The sequence below is a fragment of the Cherax quadricarinatus genome, chromosome 76, assembly GCF_038502225.1.
Source record: "Cherax quadricarinatus isolate ZL_2023a chromosome 76, ASM3850222v1, whole genome shotgun sequence".
Classification (NCBI taxonomy): domain Eukaryota; kingdom Metazoa; phylum Arthropoda; class Malacostraca; order Decapoda; family Parastacidae; genus Cherax; species Cherax quadricarinatus.
In genome coordinates, this window is record NC_091367.1 from 12,444,756 (window position 1) to 12,458,320 (window position 13,565).

Here is a 13,565-nt window from a genome sequence, read left to right on the forward strand (position 1 = left end):
GTACTTATTAATTGACCAGTTTTACTTATTCGGCACGACATATATATAAAGTATTTTTTTCGGACGCAGCACTGTTGTGAAGACCCGGTGAGAAAAACCATGACACCTGCCTGGCTAATGTCACCATCAAAGTGACCATCAACACCGCCATAACCAAGCTTAGATAAAACCATCACCATTATGTAGAGCACATATGTTAGGCTCGTCATGGAGTACATGACCAGCCTCCATGTCAGACATGCCTGACTCGTAAAGGTCGAAAGATTAGTATTAAGACTCAAGTCAGAAGTGCGCCATGAGTAGAGGTTGAAGGAATGTACCAGACGACCTTGAAGAACACAAGGACTAGCAGACATAATAATAACAATAATAATAATAATAATCTTCATTTCTACAAGTACATGTACAAGGTATACAGGCCTAGTTGATATCAATGACATACTACTATATAGAAAGCCGCTTGTTGTGCAGAGCATTTCGGGCAAATTAGGTCCATTTTGTCCCCAGGATGCGACTCAGAGCAGTCGACTAACACCCAGGTACCTATTTTACTGCTAGGTGAACAGAGACAGCAGGTGTCTTAAGGAAACACGTTTTAATGTTTGCACCCGCACCGGGGATCGAACCACGGGACAACTACAATGTTCAAAATAGGGAGAGGAACTGACAGGGCAAATAACGATAGACTGTTTAAAACGAGAGGAACAGCAGCAAGGAAACACAGACGGAAATCCCCATCCCTCAAAAAAATAATTTGGCTACAAAGATATTTGGAAATACTTATACTGTCTCAGAGTGCAAATTCCATACACAGTTTCAAAATAAGATATGATAAGGTTGGAGAGCCTTGATGTCTCTCAGTAAACTACTTGTAGGTATCCATTAGCAGAGTTTACACTAAGTTCAACCACAGTGCTGCCTGCCACTGGCGCCTCTTAACAAGTCCACTGCCAGGCGTGGTGCCTGGCACCATCAATCACCACGAGAATCTGTCCCCCCCACCTCCTCCTTGCCTTTCTCCCCCCATCCTCCTCGTGAAGTCTGAGGGCACGGAGCAGGCAGGAAGTGAAGCTTCTTGCACTTCCTGCATTTTATATTAAGACAAAATAGTGTGAAATGCGACATCAGTCGAGTCTCTCCTGGACTGAGGCATGACTGAGAGACTCAAGATTTTTTTCCATAAATGGAGTGAAGCCAAAATAGGGGATCAGTCTTCAGCAGCGTACCATAGTCTACCTGGAGGGCATTCCGGGGATCAACGCCCCCGCGGCCAGGTCCACGACCAGGTCTCCCGGTGGATCAGGGCCTGATCAACGAGGATGTTACTGCTGGCCGCACGCAACCCAACGTACGAACCACAGCCCGGCCGATCCGGCACCGTCTTTAGGTATCTGTCCAGCTCCCTCTTGAAGACAACCAGGGGTCTTCCCGTAATGCCCCTTATTGCTGGTGGGAGACTGTTGAACAGTCTTGGGCCCCGGACACTTATTGTGTTTTCTCTTAGTGTACCAGTGACGCCCCTACTTTTCACTGGGGGTATGTTGCATCGCCTGCCAAGTCTTTTGCTTTCGTATGGAGTGATTGTTGTGTGCATATTAGGGACCAGTCCCTCCAGAATCTTCCAGGTGTAGATTATGATATCTCTCTCTCGCCTGCGCTCCAGTGAGTACAAGTCAAGTGCTTCCAGGCCCTCCCAGTAGTTAATTAAGGTGTTTGATGGAACTTATATGTGCAGTAAAGGTTCTCTGTACATTCTCTAGCTCTGCAATTTCATCTGTCTTGAATGGGGATGTTAATGAGTTTGTAGTATACTCAGTCCTAGTTATTATTTCCTCCAGTTTTCCATAACGGAGTAGTTGGAATTTATCTTCATTGAACATCATATTGTTCTCTGTTGTCCATTGGAAAACTTGGTTTATATCTTCTTGGAGCTTTGCTGTGTCCTCAGTGGATGACACTCTCATGCAGATCCTAGTATCATCTGCAAAAGATGATACAGTGGTCACTGGTCAGTGTTGTGTCCCATGTTGTTCACACTGTACTATTGTACCACAGTGGTCAGTGCTGTGTCCCATGTTGCTCACACAATGTACTATTGTACCACAGTGGTTAGTGCTATTAAGTACATAAGAAAGGAGGATCACTGCAGCAGGCCTGTTGGCCCATACTAGGCAAGTCCTTTACAATTCATCCCACTAACAAAACATTTGCCCAACCCGATTTTCAATGCCACCCAAGAAATAAGTGACTACCGTGGTGAGAGAAGACCCATACGGTACAAAAGGGGGGATGATGATAACTGAAGACAGAAAACTATACCAAAACATTCTAAATTAGGCAGCAGTGAGCTGGCGAAGACAATGATGAAGGACTTACATAAGTAACATAAGAAAGGAGGAACACTGCAGTAGGTCTGTTGGCCCATATTAGGCAGGTCCTTCACAGATACAACTTAGATCGAAGGATAATATAAATGAAGTGCATAATATGGGCGGTATTAATAAGCAGATGTAAAGAGCTGTAAAATCCAAAGCAAGACATTTTGAATTCAAAAAAGTTAACGGGAAGCATTTGAGATTAAGACACATGTGCAACATCTGGGTATCTTTATTGTAGACGTTTCGCCATCCAGTGGCTTTATCAATACAAATTCTAGGACATAACTTGAAGACAGTAGAACTATGTACAGAAGATGAGGTAATCAGTCCCTCAACCTAGGAGTAGGTGCGAAGAGCACCATAGTCGTGGAGATTCTGAAGCAGAAGAAAGAATCCTGGCGCTTATATAGTAACGTCAGGTGTAGCAGACGAGGGCATATTCACTGGTAGGCGGGATTCCCCAGTGGAAGTAGGTCCTTCCCAAAGAGATTGGTTAGTTGTAGTAGTAGTTGTCGTAGTCGTGAAGGTTATGTACATGTCCTCAGAATTAAGATTCCATGATGTTGCAGTGTCTGACAAGTTGTGTACGAATGGTATATAATACCGACAAGTTGAGATTAAGACACATGTGCAACATCTGGGTATCTTTATTGTAGACGTTTCGCCATCCAGTGGCTTTATCAATACAAATTCTAGGACATAACTTGAAGATAGTAGAACTATGTACAGAAGATGAGGTAATCAGTCCCTCAACCTAGGAGTAGGTGCGAAGAGCACCATAGTCGTGGAGATTCTGAAGCAGAAGAAAGGACCCTGGCGCTTATATAGTAACGTCAGGTGTAGCAGACGAGGGCATATTCACTGGTAGGCATTTGCTTGGCAATAAATTTGTAGATGAGTGACACAGACTGCCAAGCAGTGTTGTCACGCAATTAAAAACTTTGGTAACCTGAGCCCCGTGCTCTTGTGCAGAACCAGTGATTATCACTGTGGCTGATAGAATCTTGAAGCACAAATCCGGGCTCTAGGTTGGTAGACAACAACCATCCAGAGATACACTGTCTTCCTCTCATATGAGAGGGAAACGGAAACCGATTAAATGTTTTGCACTCTGGTTGGATTGACAGTTTGTCTTTCCGCCTAATGAACGTGAAAGACGACAGATAAATCATACAAAATTCTACTTACATTAAGTATACACACATTTTTAGTTCCCCCGAGTGTCTGTTAATAATTCTCTTTCTTGTAACACTTACTTTCCAGTTAATGAGAACTGGAGGCGGGGACGATGATTCCTGGAACTATTAATACAACAAATACTGGAAGAGAATATCAACTTCAACCAGTAACTGAGTCACATGTCTGGATGACATGCATGTTTACAATGACTTACTCAGGAAGCTTTATTAGATTAGCCTGGGGCAGGCGATGACAAGTTACAACTGTTGCTAAGAAAAACATATCATGACTACCTGTGACTGCTTTCTAGAATTCTGCCCTCCCAGCCCTTCACAATGCCAGATCTCCTTCGTTACTGCCTCGTCAATTAAACTGTTGCTGCTAGCGGTCTGTGCTAGCCTACACAGGCATCATAGCCTGGATGAAGTTGCGCTTTCTGGAGGGTAACAGTCCAGTTTCTTTTGGAACTAGACTCATTGCAACAATGTTTACGATATGTGCTGGTAGTGTGTTGAAGAGTCTTGAATCACGGATGTTGACACACTGTTCTCTAATTGTGCCCCCCACCCACCTGGCGTCTGTGTTTTTCCTGGGTTGATCCTTCATTTGCTTTGTGTTTTTCCTGGGTTGATCATTCATTTACTTCTGTGTTTTTCCTGGGTTGATCCTTCATATGTTTCCATATCTCTCTCTCCAGCAAGTTAGAGTAAGGTGTATGATATTATTACAGTTGCTGATATTACAATGACAGAGACTCAGAATTCAACAATGAATTGGATACCTGCTGGTGCGAGAATGAGAGAGATCTCTTAACATTCAACAATGAAATTAATATCCCGGGGGTGAAATCTGACCCCGGGGTAACTATGCAGAACTACGTCGTAAACCTTGAAAAGCAGTGAGTCATGTCTCGTAGTAACTGCTTGACAACAGTAGCTGAAACAAATCGAGTTTTGCTCACACACACAAAGGAGACAATCAACTGCAGGTTAATGTCACTAACATATACAATATGTACGATGATGGAGAAGACTATGGGAAGAGCACCTGGAAAGGAGTGGATTCAGACAACAAGCATCGCTTCTGAGATGGCAAATCGTGTATCACAGTTCTGCTAGAGTTCTATGACAAGATAACGAAAGTTAGGCAGGAGAGAGAGGGACGAGTGGACTTAACATTACTGGATTACAAGAAGGCGTTCCATATAGTATACCACAAAAGACTGGCACAAAAGCTAGAGTAGATAGGAATTACAGGGAAAACACTACAGTGGATAAGGAATAAATACTGAACGGGAAGGCAGCAACGAGTTCCTGTCAGGGAAGACGTATCGAAGTGAGGGTATGACGTGTGAAGTTCCACAAGGTTCAGTACTTGGTCCAGCATGGTTTCTTGTGTATGTAAACATGACAGAAAATTGAGTCATAGCTGTCTCTGTTTACAGACGATGTGAAACTAATGAGGAGAATACAAACACCGGTAGACCGAAAAAGACTATAAATGGATCTGGACAAGCTGTAAGATTGGTCTGACAACTGTCCATTGCTTTTAAACCCCAGCAAATGCAAGGTTATGCAAACTGGAGAAGGGCAGAGACGTCCGCAAACAGTGTACAGGCTAGGGGGACAAAGGCTGCAAAGCTCCCTGGAAGAGGACCTCGGGGTAAGTACAGTTCCGAGCATTTTGCCTTAGGCACACATCAGGCGAGTAACCGCTGCAGTAAACGCAAGACTGGCACACATCAAGCGAGTAACCGCTGCAGTAAACGCGAGACTAGTAAACTGACGGGTAGTTTTCATGAACATCAAGAAAGAGGCATTCACGACCTTATACGCGGCATATTTCAGGCCCATGTTGGAGTATGCATCGCTAGTAATGAACCCGCATCTGATAAAGCATATATAGCTGGAAAACAATGCGCATGTTTGCAACAAAATTAGTCCCAGAGATGAGGTGAATAAGTATGAGGAAAGGCTAGAGGAGCGAAACCCGCGACACTAGAGGGGAGAAGAGCCAGAGGTGACATGATTGTCAGCATAGTTGCTGATCCCTGTATTCCCAGTATTATATAGCATAGCAGTAGCATCATCCATGTGCTTTAGACACGAGACCCCTCGTAGGCCTGTGGCTTTGTGTGACGTCACGGGATGCACACGAGGAGGCTCATCCCTCTGTCCCGGTCTCACTCGGCGGCAGACCATCCAGGCGTAGACAGGCAAGGCACTGGGCTCCATCCTACACCATCTCAGACTGACAATATAGCTACCATCCTACAAGTGTGTCTACTTTCAACCTGTGATATCTCCATTTAAGAACCCTTACGATAAATGGTGGCAGCGTCGTAGGCCTGTGGCTTTGTGTGACGTCACGGGATGCACACGAGGAGGCTCATCCCTCTGTCCCGGTCTCACTCGGCGGCAGACCATCCAGGCGTAGACAGGCAAGGCACTGGGCTCCATCCTACACCATCTCAGACTGACAATATAGCTACCATCCTACAAGTGTGTCTACTTTCAACCTGTGATATCTCCATTTAAGAACCCTTACGATATGATTACGACGTACAAAATACTGAGGAACTGACAGAATGGACTAGTCTCAGGTACACAAGGTCACAGGTGGAAGCTGAAAGTACAGATGAACCATAAGGATATTACGAAATACTTTATCATCCATAAAGTGTTCAGGAATTGGAACGACCTAGACAACCAAGTGGTAGAGGTAGAATGCATACATAGCTTTAAGAATAGGTATGACAGAGCTCATGCAACCAGGAATGAAATTGGCAGCGGCCAGCATAGAGGCAGTGCCAGGAGCTAAGTCTCAACTCCTATAACCACAAATTAGTGAAATCAATTAGGTAAGCATATATACATACACAAAGAGGTGCAATATAAAGCTCACGGAGCAGGGAGAGAGTGGATATAGTAACCACTAGCGAGCGAAGAGGCGGGGCCAGGAGCTGTGAATCGACCCTTGCAACCACAAATAGGTGAGTACACACACACACACACACACACACACACACACACACACACACACGCACGCACACACACACACACACACGCACACACACACACACACACACACACACGCACACACACACACACACGCCCGCACGCACGCACACACACACACACACACACACACACACACACACACACACACACACACACACACACACACACACGCACGCACGCACGCACGCACGCGCACACACACACACACACACACACACACACACACACACACACACACACACACACACACACACACACACACACACACACACGCACACGCGCACATACACACACACACACACACACACACACACACACACGCACGCACGCACACACACACACACACACACACACACACGCACGCACACACACACACACACACACTCACACACACACACACACACACACACACACACACACACACACACACACACACACACTTGTGGCTACAACATATCACACTTGCAGAAAAAAACAGACGAATTTTCATGGAATTGTTAAAGAACAGAAAGACACAATACCCTGACTGGAACAACACACAACCGGGACACAAGAGACAGGAGCTTAACACGACGTTTCGGTCCGACTTGGACCATTTACACTGCGACTATAATTGCTCCACGTCGGACCAAAACGTCTCTCCTATGTGCGGGTTATTTGTTTATTTAGACAACTGTTCCACCAATCCTGAACCAAGGTAATAAGACAATTCAAATTCAATTATTTATGTATTGTTATACTGTACAAAGATAATGTAATCTACGTGTAATAAAACGCGGTACATAACAAAACGCAACATTTGAAGTTTGCTCAGCAATTTGTGGTTTAGATGTGAATGAGCAAGAAGATAGTGAATAAATCAAGTCAAGTGAAGCAACACAAGCACCGGCTCCCAGGAGCCTCCAAGTGCGCACAGGTACGATGCTGATTCTTTCTTTGTTGCATTTAAAAAAACATTCGTTTATATCATTTTATGAACCAAACACCAGAACCATTTGGTTATGCAGCTCTTAAAACATGTAACTGTGACTGTTGATAACCTGTGACAGGGTTCGAGAGTATTTCTATTCCCACAGGTTTTACTGGTGACTGCCTGATCATCCAGACTTTTGCTGTTGGTGGCCTGCTGTCCCACATTTCTTCAGTCTGGTTGTTCTGGCACCTGGCGACGGCAATGATCTAGCTTCCTCTTCAAGACTTCTACACTTGTTCCTGCATTACTTCTGTTATCTGCTGGAAGTATATTGAAAAGTTCAGACCCACGCATGTTGACGACTTTAACCACAAGGAGATCGATTGGGAGAACTTGGAGCCACATGGGGGCCAAGACACATGGAGGGCTAAGATGATGGAGGTGGTACTGGAAAACTTCATGCACCAACACGTAAGGGACACTACAAGAGAGAGAGGAGAGGATGAACCAGCAAGACTGGGCCTAGTATTCACCTTGAGTAGTGCAGATATTGAGGACATCACATATGAAAGACCCCTTGGGGCCAGGGATCATGTGGTTTTAAGCTTCGAATACACAGTAGAGCTACAATTGGAGGGGGAAGCAGGAAGGCCAGGACGAATGAAGCCAAACTACAAGAAAGGGGACTACACGGGAATGAGGAACTTCCTGAACGGGGTTCAGTGGGACAGAGAACTGGCAGGGAAGCCAGTTAATGAGATGATCGAATATGTAGCAACAAAATGCAAGGAGGCTGAGGAGAGGTTTGTACCCAAGGGTAACAGGACTAATGAAAAAACCAGGATGAGTCCATGGTTCACCCAAAGGTGCAGGGAGGCAAAAACCAAGTGTGCTAGGGAATGGAAGAAATACAGAGGGCAAAGGACCCAGGAGAATAAGGAGAGCAGTCGTAGAGCCAGAAATGAATATGCACAGATAAGAAGGGAGGCCCAACGACAATATGAAAACGACATAGCAGCGAAAGCCAAATCTGACCCAAAACTGTTATACAGCCACATCAGGAGGAAAACAACAGTCAAGGACCAGGTAATCAGGCTAAGGAAGGAAGGAGGAGAGACAGCAAGAAATGACCTTGAAGTAAGTGAGGAACTCAAGAGATTTAAAGAAGTGTTCACAGAGGAGACAGAAGGAGCTCCAGAAAGACAGAGAGGTGGGGCACACCACCAAGTGCTGGACACAGTACACACAACCAAGGAAGAAGTGAAGAGGCTTCTGAGTGAGATAGATACCTCAAAGGCAATGGGGCCAGATAACATCTCTCCATGGGTCCTGAGAGAGGGAGCAGAGGCACTATGTGTACCCCTAACAACAATATTCAATACATCTATCGAAACAGGGAGATTGCCTGAGGCATGGAAGACAGCAAATGTAGTCCCAATCTTTAAAAAAGAAGACAGACATGAAGCACTAAACTACAGACCAGTGTCACTAACATGTATAGTATGCAAAGTCATGGAGAAGATTATCAGAAGAGTGGTGGAACACCTAGAAAGGAATGATCTCATCAACAGCAGCCAACATGGTTTCAGGGATGGGAAATCTTGTGTCACAAACCTACTGGAGTTCTATGACATGGTGACAGCAGTAAGACAAGAGAGAGAGAGGGGTGGGTGGATTGCATTTTCTTGGACTGCAAGAAGGCGTTTGACACAGTTCCACACAAGAGATTAGTGCAAAAACTGGAGGACCAAGCAGGGATAACAGGGAAGGCACTACAATGGATCAGGGAATACTTGTCAGGAAGACAGCAGCGAGTCATGGTACGTGGCGAGGTGTCAGAGTGGGCACCTGTGACCAGCGGGGTCCCACAGGGGTCAGTCCTAGGACCAGTGCTGTTTCTGGTATTTGTGAACATGACGGAAGGAATAGAATCCGAAGTGTCCCTGTTTGCAGATGACGTGAAGTTGATGAGAAGAATTCATTCGATCGAAGACCAGGCAGAACTACAAAGGGATCTGGACAGGCTGCAGACCTGGTCCAGCAATTGGCTACTGGAGTTCAACCCCACCAAGTGCAAAGTCATGAAGACTGGGGAAGGGCAAAGAAGACTTCAGACGGAGTACAGTCTAGGGGGCCAGAGACTACAAACCTCACTCAAGGAAAAAGATCTTGGGGTGAGTATAACACCAGGCACATCTCCTGAAGTGCACATCAACCAAATAACTGCTGCAGCATATGGGCGCCTAGCAAACCTCAGAACAGCATTCCGACATCTTAATAAGGAATCGTTCAGAACCCTGTACACCGTGTACGTTAGGCCCATATTGAAGTATGCGGCACCAGTTTGGAACCCACACCTAGCCAAGCACGTAAAGAAACTAGAGAAAGTGCAAAGGTTTGCAACAAGACTAGTCCCAGAGCTAAGAGATATGTCCTCCGAGGAGAGGTTAAGGGAAATCAACCTGACGACACTGGAGGACAGGAGAGATAGGGTTGACATGATAACGACATACAAAATACTGAGAGGAATTGACAAGGTGAACAAAGACAGGATGTTCCAGAGATGGGACACAGCAACAAGGGGACACAGTTGGAAGTTGAAGACACATATGAATCACAGGGATGTTAGGAAGTATTTCTTCAGCCACAGAGTAGTCAGGAAGTGGAACAGTTTGGGAAGCGATGTAGTGGAGGCAGGATCCATACATAGCTTTAAGCAGAGGTATGATAAAGCTCACGGTTCAGGGAGAGTGACCTAGTAGCGATCAGTGAAGAGGCGGGGCCAGGAGCTTGGAATCGACCCCTGCAACCTCAGCTAGGCGAGTACAGCTAGGCGAGTACAGCTAGGTGAGTACAGTGGTCTAGTATTGTTCCCATGTCGCCCCTGCTTCTCACTGCCACTATCTTCCATTTCAAACATTATCAAATTTGCATAATCATTATCAACTGATAGTGTCGTGACCAACTCAATTATTAGGTAAATCAAAATCACAAAGCAAGTGAAACTATTTAAATATCACATTCCATAATTTATATTCTTAAATCAACTGTTATGACAGTGGCATCTTATGGGCACTGTGATGACAGTGGCATCTTATGGGCACTGTGATGATAGCATCTTATGGGCACCGTGATGGTAGTGGCATCTTACGGGAAGTGTGGCACCCTTCCTAGAAGAGGTCCTTACTCCTAGGCACGAACCATCAAACTCCCACCACGGCTGACCAAGCGTAGGAGAAAAGAAATACGAGAGAGAGAGAGAGAGAGAGAGAGAGAGAGAGAGAGAGAGAGAGAGAGAGAGAGAGAGAGAGAGAGAGAGAGAGAGAGTGAGTTTCCGGCAGCGGCTATATTTCAAGGTTATAGTAGAGTATACGCACCAGGTTGTGGCACCCCTGAGGGAAGGTTAATGGTGCCACGGGAGGTGAGGCAACACAGAATAAAGACCAACAAAATGAGAGAGAATGAGACCAGTGGAGAGAGAGAGAGAGACAATTTGCAACTTACTGCAACAAAGCTTAAGACATACGTAAACAAAGTGTTTTTTTTATTGCACAAAACTTACCTTTTCCCTATGTCCCTCTTGCTCTCACCATCATCATACTCCTCCTCCTCGCTGTTATTATCGTCTTCCTCCCAACCTATGAATGTCTCACGGTGTAGGTAACATGTGCCTATCATTACCAGGAGAGAGAAGCGTACAGTGGGTGGGAGAAGACAGGTGGGCGGAACTAACCGCCCACAAACACCAGGATAAGGCGCCCCTCCTTCGATCCATACACATGCGCGCGCTCGCGCCTTAAAGTTGCAGACGCCCTTACACGTTACATACACCCACGCCTTAAAGGTGGCCGGCCCCACCACACACACCCCCGCATACTATACACACCCACGTGTGTGCCCACCCACCCCTGAGCACGCACACACTAGCAGAGGGGAGACATCACACACACACACACACACACACACACACACACACACACACACACACACACACACACACGTGTCATACGTAATTTTGTGTGTAGGTACGACACGGCCCACGAGCAAGTGAATCAATCACGTGGTAACGTAAGAGGGACCAGGAGCTATAAATAAAACCTAGTAACAAACAGGTGAACACACACACACACACACACACACACACACACACACACACACACACACACACACACACTGGTTAAAACCATCGTTATTATTCCTGAATATTAAAATGCAACTCGTGTAAGACAAATTAAAAAGTTAATTGAGCGTTCATCAGCTTGGTGCCACGTTTATATTACCACACACGCAGTACTAGCTAGTTAACCACACACGCAGTACTAGCTAGTTAACCACACACGCAGTACTAGCTAGTTAACCACACACGCAGTACTAGCTAGTTAACCACACACGCAGTACTAGCTAGTTAACCACACACGCAGTACTAGCTAGTTAACCACACACGCAGTACTAGCTAGTTAACCACACACGCAGTACTAGCTAGTTAACCACACACGCAGTACTAGCTAGTTAACCACACACGCAGTACTAGCTAGTTAACCACACACGCAGTACTAGCTAGTTAACCACACACGCAGTACTAGCTAGTTAACCACACACGCAGTACTAGCTAGTTAACCACACACGCAGTACTAGCTAGTTAACCACACACGCAGTACTAGCTAGTTAACCACACACGCAGTACTAGCTAGTTAACCACACACGCAGTACTAGCTAGTTAACCACACACCCAGTACTAGCTAGTTAACCACACACGCAGTACTAGCTAGTTAACCACACACACACAACACTAGTTAGTTAACCACACACGCAGTACTAGCTAGTTAACCACACACGCAGTACTAGCTAGTTAACCATACACGCAGTACTAGCTAGTTAACCACACACGCAGTACTAGCTAGTTAACCACACGCAGTACTAGCTAGTTAACCACACACGCAGTACTAGCTAGTTAACCACACACGCAGTACTAGCTAGTTAACCACACACGCAGTACTAGTTAGTTAACCACACACGCAGTACTAGCTAGTTAACCACACACGCAGTACTAGCTAGTTAACCACACACGCAGTACTAGCTAGTTAACCACACACGCAGTACTAGCTAGTTAACCACACACGCAGTACTAGTTAGTTAACCACACACGCAGTACTAGCTAGTTAACCACACACGCAGTACTAGCTAGTTAGCCACACACGCAGTACTAGCTAGTTAACCACACACGCAGTACTAGCTAGTTAACTACACACGCAGTACTAGCTAGTTAACCACACACGCAGTACTAGCTAGTTAACCACACACGCAGTACTAGCTAGTTAACCACACACGCAGTACTAGCTAGTTAACCACACGCGCAGTACTACCTAGTTAACCACACACGCAGTACTAGCTAGTTAACCACACACGCAGTACTAGCTAGTTAACCACACACGCAATACTAGCTACTTAACCACACATGCAACACTAGCTAGAGCTAACCACACAAGCAACGCTAAAGTTAATTTCGTTTTAATAAACCATAAAGTCAGTGCTTATCCACTTTCATTCTGTTTTATTCCAAATGTTTTAAGTAGTCGCATATACAGGTACTGGAAATGTTCCTGAAACTGTCATCAGGAAAATTCCAGGCAAGTGACTGGAAGGTTCTAACAGGCAGGTGGCTGGAAGGTTCTAACAGGCAGGTGACTGGAAGGTTCTAACAGGCATGTGGTTGGAAGGTTCTAACAGGCAGGTGGCTGGAAGGTTCTAACAGGCAGGTGACTGGAAGGTTCTAACAGGCACGTGGTTGGAAGGTTCTAACAGGCAGGTGGCTGGAAGGTTCTAACAGGCAGGCGACTGGAAGGTTCTAACAGGCAGGTGGCTGGAAGGTTCTAACAGGCAGGTGGCTGGAAGGTTCTAACAGGCAGGTGACTGGAAGGTTCTAACAGGCAGATGACTGGAAGGTTCTAACAGGCAGGTGACTGGAAGGTTCTAACAGGCAGGTGGCTGTGAGGTTGTAACAGGCAGGTGGCTGGGAGGTTGTAACAGGCAGGTGGCTGGAAGGTTCTAACAGGCAGGTGGCTGGAAGGTTCTAGC

At 45.7% G+C, this 13,565-nt stretch overlaps 1 protein-coding gene and 1 long non-coding RNA gene across 2 annotated transcripts in view; both read right to left on the minus strand.

Annotated features, from left to right (window-relative positions):
• Positions 1 to 1,133, minus strand: part of LOC128703593 (uncharacterized) — a 98,517-nt gene extending 97,384 nt beyond the window's left edge. The window contains exon 1 of the long non-coding RNA XR_008409317.2: positions 787 to 1,133. This is a non-coding gene — a long non-coding RNA (uncharacterized lncRNA). The remainder of the gene's footprint in view (positions 1 to 786) is intronic.
• Positions 1 to 13,565, minus strand: part of Fim (plastin-2 Fim) — a 273,290-nt gene that overhangs the window by 137,921 nt on the left and 121,804 nt on the right. The window lies entirely within an intron of this gene.